Source organism: Hoplias malabaricus, chromosome 16, assembly GCF_029633855.1.
Source record: "Hoplias malabaricus isolate fHopMal1 chromosome 16, fHopMal1.hap1, whole genome shotgun sequence".
NCBI lineage: Eukaryota > Metazoa > Chordata > Actinopteri > Characiformes > Erythrinidae > Hoplias > Hoplias malabaricus.
In genome coordinates, this window is record NC_089815.1 from 8,123,239 (window position 1) to 8,131,928 (window position 8,690).

The 8,690-nt window shown below is 36.0% G+C and overlaps 1 long non-coding RNA gene across 2 annotated transcripts; it reads left to right on the forward strand.

The window, feature by feature from the left end:
* The first annotated feature begins 5,433 nt into the window (after positions 1-5,433).
* On the forward strand, positions 5,434-7,568 carry LOC136671862 (uncharacterized). Of its 2 annotated transcripts, XR_010795751.1 has the most exons (4): positions 5,434-5,614; positions 5,693-5,768; positions 6,661-6,758; positions 7,005-7,568. It is a non-coding gene; the product is annotated as an uncharacterized lncRNA (long non-coding RNA). The 2 variants fall into 2 exon arrangements; XR_010795752.1 differs by lacking the exon at positions 6,661-6,758.
* The last annotated feature ends 1,122 nt before the right edge of the window (positions 7,569-8,690 follow it).

An 8,690-nucleotide genomic window follows, 5' to 3' on the forward strand; every position in this document is an offset into this window, starting at 1 on the left:
AATTTATTGCAGGAGAGTGCTGTAAATGTGTGTATTACATTGAGCAGATGTAGGGGAGCCCAGGAGCAAAAGATACCAAATCTTGCCTAGTGTTTCTTTAAGCATTCTTCTTCTCTACCTTGTCATTACGCGGACTCTATGTGTTTGTTATATAAAAATTGTTAATGCTGGGGAAATAAACGTTACATTTTACCAAACGAGGTCATATTCAGAGGTATAATACAGGTGCATCTCAATAAATTAGTATATCATCAAAAGGTTCATTTATTTCAGTAATTCAATATAAAAAGGAAACTCATATATAGGTGCATTACAAACATAGTTATCTATTTCAAGTGTTTATTTCTTTTATTGTTAATGATTATGGCTTATAGCTAATGAAAACCCAAAAGTCATTATCTCAGAAAATTTGAATAATTTACACAACTCACCTGCAAAGGTTTCCTAAGCCTTTAAAATGGCCCCTTATTCTGGTTCAGTAGGATACACAATCATGGAAGACTGCTGACTTGATAGATGTCCAGACGCCAGTCATTGAAACCCTCCTGCTGTAACCAAGCATATTAATGTATATGGTAAATTTTGCATTTCATTTGGAAATCAAGGTCCCAGAATCTGGAGGAAGAGTGGAGAGGCACACAATCCATGCTGCTTGAGTCTAGTGTGAAGTTTCCACAATCAGTGATGGTTTGGGGAGCCATGTCACCTGCTGGTGTTGCTCCAATGTGTTATATCAAGTCCAAAGTCAGCGCAGCCGTCTACCAGGGAATTTTAGAGCACTTCATGCTTCCCTCTGCTGACAAGCTTTATGGAGATGCGGATTTCATTTTCCAGCAGGACATGGGATCTGTCCACACCGCCAAAAGTACCAATAATCAAAGTCAGCTTCATTATCAATACTACAATATGCACAAGACATACAGAGGATTGAAATTGTGTTACTCTCAGACCCATGGTGCAGCAATACACATTTAACATTTAAATAAACACTAATAGACACTAATGGACAAATATATATAAAAATATCCCGATACTGACATATAACAATAAAGCGACACAGGCACCTAACAGAATAAGGTCTGTACCAATATTTGGTTTAATACCCACAGTATCACTGTGCTTGATTGGCCAGCAAACTCACCTAACCTAAACCCCATAGAGAATCTATAGGGTATTGTCAAGAGGAAGATGAGAGACACCAGACCCAATAATGTAAATGAGCTGAAGGCCACTATCAAAACAACCTGGGCTTCTAAAACACCTCAGCAATGCCACAGGCTGATCACTGCCATGCCACACTGCATTGATGGGAGTAATTCATGCAAAAGAAGGTCTGACCTACACACTTTTCAATAGGCCAACATTTCTGTTTTAAAAATATATATATTTTTAAATTGGTCTTATATAATATTTACATTTTCTGAGATAATGACTTTTGGGTTTTCATTGCCTGTAAGCCATAATCAGTAATATTAAAAGAAATAAATGCTTGAAATATATCACTCTGTTTGTAATTAATCTATATATAAGTTTCACTTTTGAATTCATTCATTCATTATCTGTAACCCTTATCCAGTTCAGGGTCCAGAGCCTACCTGGAATCATTGGACACAAGGCATGAATACACCCTGGAGGGGGCACCAGTCCTTCACAGGGCAACACACACACTCTTGCATATTCACTCACACCAAGTCCCTGGAGCTGTGTGACTGCGACACTACCTGCTGCGCCACCGTGCCGCCCCCACTTTTGAATTGAATTACTGAAATAAATTATTATTATTATTATTTTTTGTAATTTATTGATATATATATATAACAACATTCATTATTTGTTATTTCATTATTCATTCATTATTCATCATTCATTCATCATTCATTATTTGTTATTTCTGACCAATATGACTAGACTACTGTGAGTACCTAATAGTGTATCACTAGTATCAATGTTACTGTTATGCACTGTGCTAACATATATTTTGGGGCATTGATTTAGATCTTAAAGACCCTGACTACAATAATGGAATCACCAGAAGGGGCTGTTTTTTCAAAAGGTATCAGGCTAAATTAAACCTGAACTGTGGTTACAGACAATGAATGAATAGCAGGATGAGTTTGATCCTACATTGAGAGGTGGATTGAAACTTGATTGATAGTGCTGTGGACATACTTTTTACAGAATATAAATGGAAATAAACCTGTGTCCTGTAAAATTAATTTAAAACACTCATAAACATAATTATCATATAGTGTTAAAAATAATTTAAACTCATTTAAAGCATTTTTTTACAATATAACAAAAACTTTGATTATTTTATTTGTTGGCAGTATTTCAAAAAGTATTTCAGAAAAACAGTTTAGCAAAATATAACTCTAAATTAAAAAATATAACATGAATATATATATATATATATATATGTGTATATATAATATAATTTGTCCAATAGAAGCCATCTAGAAATGTTTTCAAAACTCAGGAAATTATCCTATGATATCTGGATCAACTTTATCCAGTCTGAACATAATTTGAAGAGGGAAAAACAATGATAAATCATTCTGATTCTTGATAGAAAAAGTGGGAAATTTGTCCAAAACATCAGGTTTACTTTTGAAAACCGGTCGCTGATGATGTTCAATAAGCTTTTTGCTATAAATCACAAATATGGCAAAATCAATTTCTTTAAGTAATATCATGTTTCTTCCAGATCAAGTTTCCAGAAGCTGTGTCTAAAACATCATTCTTCCATACTAAAAAGTGTACTACACTAGTGTGAATTTGAATGAAGCCCGACTCGTTGTTTTGGGGTGTTGTACCTGCACTGTTGGGGTCCTGACCACGTCAAATTGACAGGAAGTGTTACTAGAGTGTATGATTTTTTTGGCCACGCTAAAAATCATGTTATAATCATATTATATCATATCACACAGTATTTATCACACCAGTCTCTCTCTCTCTCTCTCTCTCTCTCTCTTGTATCAATTTGACTTCACCAATGTGAACTGCAACTCTGGGAAGAGACTTTTACTCTGAAGCTCTGAGCTCCAGACTGAGCGGTGTCTGTTGGCATTGGGCGCTGAGAGCCGGTGTCGTGCCGAATTCAGCACCCCCTCCGCGAGAGGCATCCCCTTGTCGGGAGCGCGCGCATATGTAGTCCTAAGGGAGGTTAATCGGCGTTTTATGACAAAAATGGCAAAATGTCATGTTCATTTCCATCAAATTAAAAGTAAATTGCCTTTTCCCAGAGTAGACACACTCTAGATGTTGAGATGTAAAGAAAGGTCGCTTGTAAATAATTAAATGATATAATCTACATGCACCACGGCTTTTTCTGAAGTCAGCTTTGACTTATTCTACAACAAAGTGTATGTCCATTTTCTGACCACAGTGAAACTCCTACATAACCTGTCGAAATTATAGAATATTTAGATTAAACCCTGGAAATAAATAGGAATTTAGGAGAAAAGCAGTGAATTGTAAATAAAATGACCACTTCATTATTGCATTATTGTATTTGCTAAAATGTTATATCCATGAAAATGTACACATGCTGCCACTGCGTGAACATAACTGCAATATTAATAGTTGAATTAGAAAGAAATGTACCCAATTTTAGTTCTGGCTACATTACTATTTTAGCCATGAATCTTATACAGGTCATTTATATTGATCCTACATACGTACTGACAGAAACAAACCATATTTGTGTGTACAGAAAGAGAGTTACAGGGGGATGCTCTTTAAGGCAGTCCACCTGCCTGAAAAGCCCCCCCCCCCCCCCCCTCTTAAATATGTCTGTATTAACATTCTGGGATATAGATTGCTCTACCATACCACTACACTACCATTTCTCTCTCGAGTGTTTAAACCTAAACTGACCTTCCTTGAGATTCTTTGAGCCTTAGCTTTGTGTGTATGGTTATAGATATTTCTGTGAACACATTTAATTGTTGTGTTTATTCTTCTTGGTTTTTATATTCACCACTGGTTGTATATGAAATAAATGTAAGAGTACTTTTCAAGTAAGTTGTCATTTTGTATTTGCCACAAATACTTCAGTCTTTGGCTGACCAATTGGTTGTATGCATGTGTGACTGCTATGTTTATGCAATACCATACTATAAATGTCCTAAACAACATTACAACTGCTAAAATCTGAAAAAAAACAAATAATAAAAAATGAAAAATTTTATGAAAAATATAAAATGCTGTGTGTTTTAAAGTAGAAAGAAATAATCACTTCATGTTGCATTAAGGAAATGCACACACTTTGCCTTTATTTGTTGTTGGTTGTAAATGTTTGATTAAAATAAGATATTTTTTGAAAAGTATAACCACACATTTTATAACATAAAAACAATATATTATGAAAGAACATATATTATTTAAAGTGCACATGGAAATAAACATTAGAATCTAGAAACAAGTTCAAACCTGTAGCAAACTAATGTATTATTTATTATTATGGCAGTTATTTTAATGACAGTATATACAAAAGCATGTTAATAAATAACACAAATATTAAAACTATCAACAGTTAAACAATTTGTGAATTACCTTAAAGTACTTTTATCTGAAAATGAACACAATACTATATACATACATACCTTACGTTTGCAAATAAACTTTAAAAGATTCAAGTATATTTAACCAAAAAACATGAGATAAGAGGAGCACCCCTATTTGCATGCTGCACACATGTAGTCTCTACACAGTGAAGGCTTCTGCACACATTCATGGTGGTACCATCTCTCACAAAAAACAGCATATCTGAAACAAAGGTGGGTCTTCCTTGTCAGGATTGTTTCCATGTAATTATATTTCACTTCACCCGGTCTAAAACTTCAGAAATTTGTGTAAAATTGCTGTCTGTAATACTGCTTATATTCTGTATTGCTATTGATCAGTCACATTTCTAGTGGTACCTGAAAACCCATTTAACCCATGATGGATATATACCTGTTTAAAGTTCAAGTAACAAAATGCATAAATAAAGACTGCAGTATTTAATTAAGATATTAATAAAGCTTTGTTTACATATTGTTTGTATTGTTTACATATTGCTCCTGCATCCCACAAAAATAGCACAGGTTGCTGAGATCGTCTGGGAAGAAAGTGTTCATATTCAAACTTGACTTTAATGTTCAAAACAAGTCTAAAATAACCTTTGTAATTGCACTGATGAGCTTTATATTGCCTTTTGTATAAAGTAACAAACATGCCAGAGTACTGAAATGTTAAGCAAATAAAAATGATCCACCAAAATTAAAACTGTAATAATGCTGGGGGTGTAGGAGTAAGGGATGGAGGTATATACAGGAGACTTTAATAACAATAAACAAAAGGTAACAAGACAGAGGCAAATGTGACAGGGAGGACCAGTCGACCCCTGTTTGGTTTCCTGTCGGACCCTTTTTTATGGTGGCACCAGTGAGGCAGAATGAAGTGCTCACCGCTAACGCGACATAATTGATTTGGGTTTGTGTAGTATAGCGGTGGTGGGGTAACGCACCGATTGGCTGGGTAATCATATTTAACCGGTCTTGCGCACTGGTGTTTGTTTGGTATCGTGGACACCAGTTGCATAGGTCGGACAGCGCGTTGGGATTTCCGCGGTGTAAGTGTACGCTTAGTGATTTCGTAGCATATTGAAGTTATGCAAAGGTATCTAACCCACGGGTTTAACATTTTATAGATTCAAGGTAGTGCCTGAGAACGGACCAGCCCCAGTGAAAACTTTGTAGGTTTACGAGTGGTCGAAGGTAATGGAGGTGAGCATGTGTGAAAGCCTAACTCTGCATGGGAGAAGCAATGGGATATAGGCTAACCTTGTCTTTTTTTATTATTATTATTTCCTTTGCTCTAGGTTACCCTGTCACCAGTCCCTGTTTTGTTTTTACTATTGTGTGGCTATTCTGATCCTCTATGTTTCTCTGTGAGGACCGGTACACGTGAGAAGTGCCTGGCTCCTTGTGTCACTGACAAAAGAGGATCTAACATTCGAACTACAGCACAAATTATACAAAATACCTTACATTAAGTGCAATATGCCAGGAAGTAATAAGTGCATTAAAGAAAGACATTCAGTGCAAAAGATACTCTCGGAAGAGCCGGGTTTTCAATTTCTTGAAACAAGAAACATCTAGACACGTGACTCTAGAAACACATGGGAAGGGTATCACATGACCAGGAAACAAGCAGGAAGCAGACACGACACGGGGAAACAGTTACATGAAAAGGGGAACACAAACAAGAAACAATACAGAACAAAAAACTAAGCACATTACAAAAACACACCGGATTCTCGAAGGACAGTCATGGCAAAATAGTCTCAGCTTGTTAACTGCCTCCTGGGTAGTTTCCAAATTTATGACCTCTCCATTTAATTTGCACTCTGCAAACTGAAGATGTTTTTATTAGTCGATTGGCATGAGGGAGTATTACAAAATGACAAGCTAAATTTAGTTAAAATCCTCATTGTAACTAATTGTTTTGCAAAAACAAAATGAATAATTTTGAATGTCACAAAGATCTATCGAATTAACCTGCTTTTAACTCAGTGTTTAATAAGTGAAAGCTGGATCTCATAACACTGACATTGTAAATCAAGGTTAAATAAATTGTGAAGTAATTGCTGTAATCTACTATATATTTACCTTTAAGGCCAAGACACCACAGGATGTGCCATCTTGCTGAAGTGGGAGAGTGCTGCAAGCCCATTTTGAAATATTGCATCCTTTTTTCCGCATTAATGTCCTTCGGTATGAAAACCAGATAAAGATTTTAATTTTCATTCATTCATTGTTTGTAAGCACTTATCCAGTTCAGGGTTGCGGTGGATGCGGGGCCTACCAAAATCAAAGGGGGCACGGCAGGAGCACACCCTGGAGGGGACACCAGTCCATCGCAGGGCAACACAGACTAACAAATTCACTCACACAGTCACACCTAAGGGCATTCTTGAGTAGCCAATCTATCTAACAACGCGTGTTTTTGCCCCGTGGTAGGAAACTGGAGCACTCAGAGACAGAGAGAACACACCAGACTCTCAGTCACCTGGAGCAGGGCTTGAACCCACAACCTCCAGATCCCTGGAGCTCTGTGACAGTGACACTTGTTACCTAGCCACTACCACTGTGCTTAGCACATTTTCATTTTAATGCAATTTGTTTTTATTATTATTAATAAAAAAAGCTATATGTGTCAGAATAGAGTAATTATTATGGTGAAATATACCTTGTTGCTTCCAAGCACCTTTTAATTTTATTTGGAGACTGTCCCATTGGGTTCAAGAAATGGCACTTTTTTTCTTTTGGATACATGACCTGTATTTTAAAGGGTAACATATTTGTTTTAAGTATGCTTTACCTGCATGCTTGAGCAAAATATTCAACTCAACACTGTATGTGTTATTTTTCACTCTACCCTTATTGGCATTGCTTTTTAAAAAAAAAAAAAAAAAAAAAAGCAAGGAATACTTGTAGAGTGTGAAGGGCTTGGCACCCCCTGTAGAGCAGAAGTGATTTTATAAGCCCAAAACCAGGACACCACAGACTACAGAACATCTAATAATCAGCAGTTAAATGGGTTTTTTTTAAATAGTTGAATGAATTAGTTAAATAAATTTGTTTTTTCATGTATTCACATAATTTTTACAGATTCTTTACAAGGTATATTAGTTAAATGAATAAGAGAGCCTCTGATAACTTTTACTGTTAGCATCCAGTGGTGGTGCTCATTCACAATTCCCACAATCATTGTGTAGTCATTTGGATCAATCTATATAGGGGAATCAATAGTTAATTTCGACAGAAGAAAGAAAGATATTTACATTGCTTAACAAACAACTACTTACCTTTAGTCTTGGAATTTTTCCCATCCAGGTCGCACTCATTGCAAAAGTGTCAATTAAAGCTGCTCGATCTGAATACTTTTTGTTGTATTCTCTGACTACCAAAGTTAGGTAAGCATTTATTACCTGTGAATGTTTCACAGAGAAAATTAGAATGTACGTATGAGGAAGTTTCATTCTGAGACATACATTGTGACAACGGCAACTGCATATACACTGATATTTATAGTATTCTCTATTAAGAAGCTAACCTTGCATCTGCTATTTGTTATCTACCAACCATATAGGTTTACTGAGGGTAACCCATCTATTGCTGAACAATTATCTACCTCCCCATGCATAAATAGAAAGGGGCCACCACAGAAACACCACTGCATAGCAAGTTTTTAGCCGGTTTAACATGCTAACCCTAGCAGTGTAGGTTAAACACAATAGCATTTTATATCCTCAAGCCCTTTATCCATAACCAATATGTGACAATAGGACTTTTTTTTGTATTGGACTGTTTTAAATCTAGCAGGGGCTACATAGCTAAAACCAGACAAGGCCTCATGTACAAGTAGCAGTGCCACAGAAACAATGCCACTGGTGCTTGTGTGCTATAAAGTTTCATAATAAAGTGAGGTGGAAAGCTGTCTAGCCACAGATGTAATACAGTTAGTAACTGTACACGTTTAAAGCGTAGAAGCATAAATTCCTCATTTTCAGAAGCTGATGTCTAATGAAGTTTTTTGATAAATTTACATACTAATTAAATCTCATTTAGCAACACATACTATTCACAAGTCAAATAGCCTAGCCAATCATTAAATTCGGAATGGTCTCATCTGCGTTGATTCCG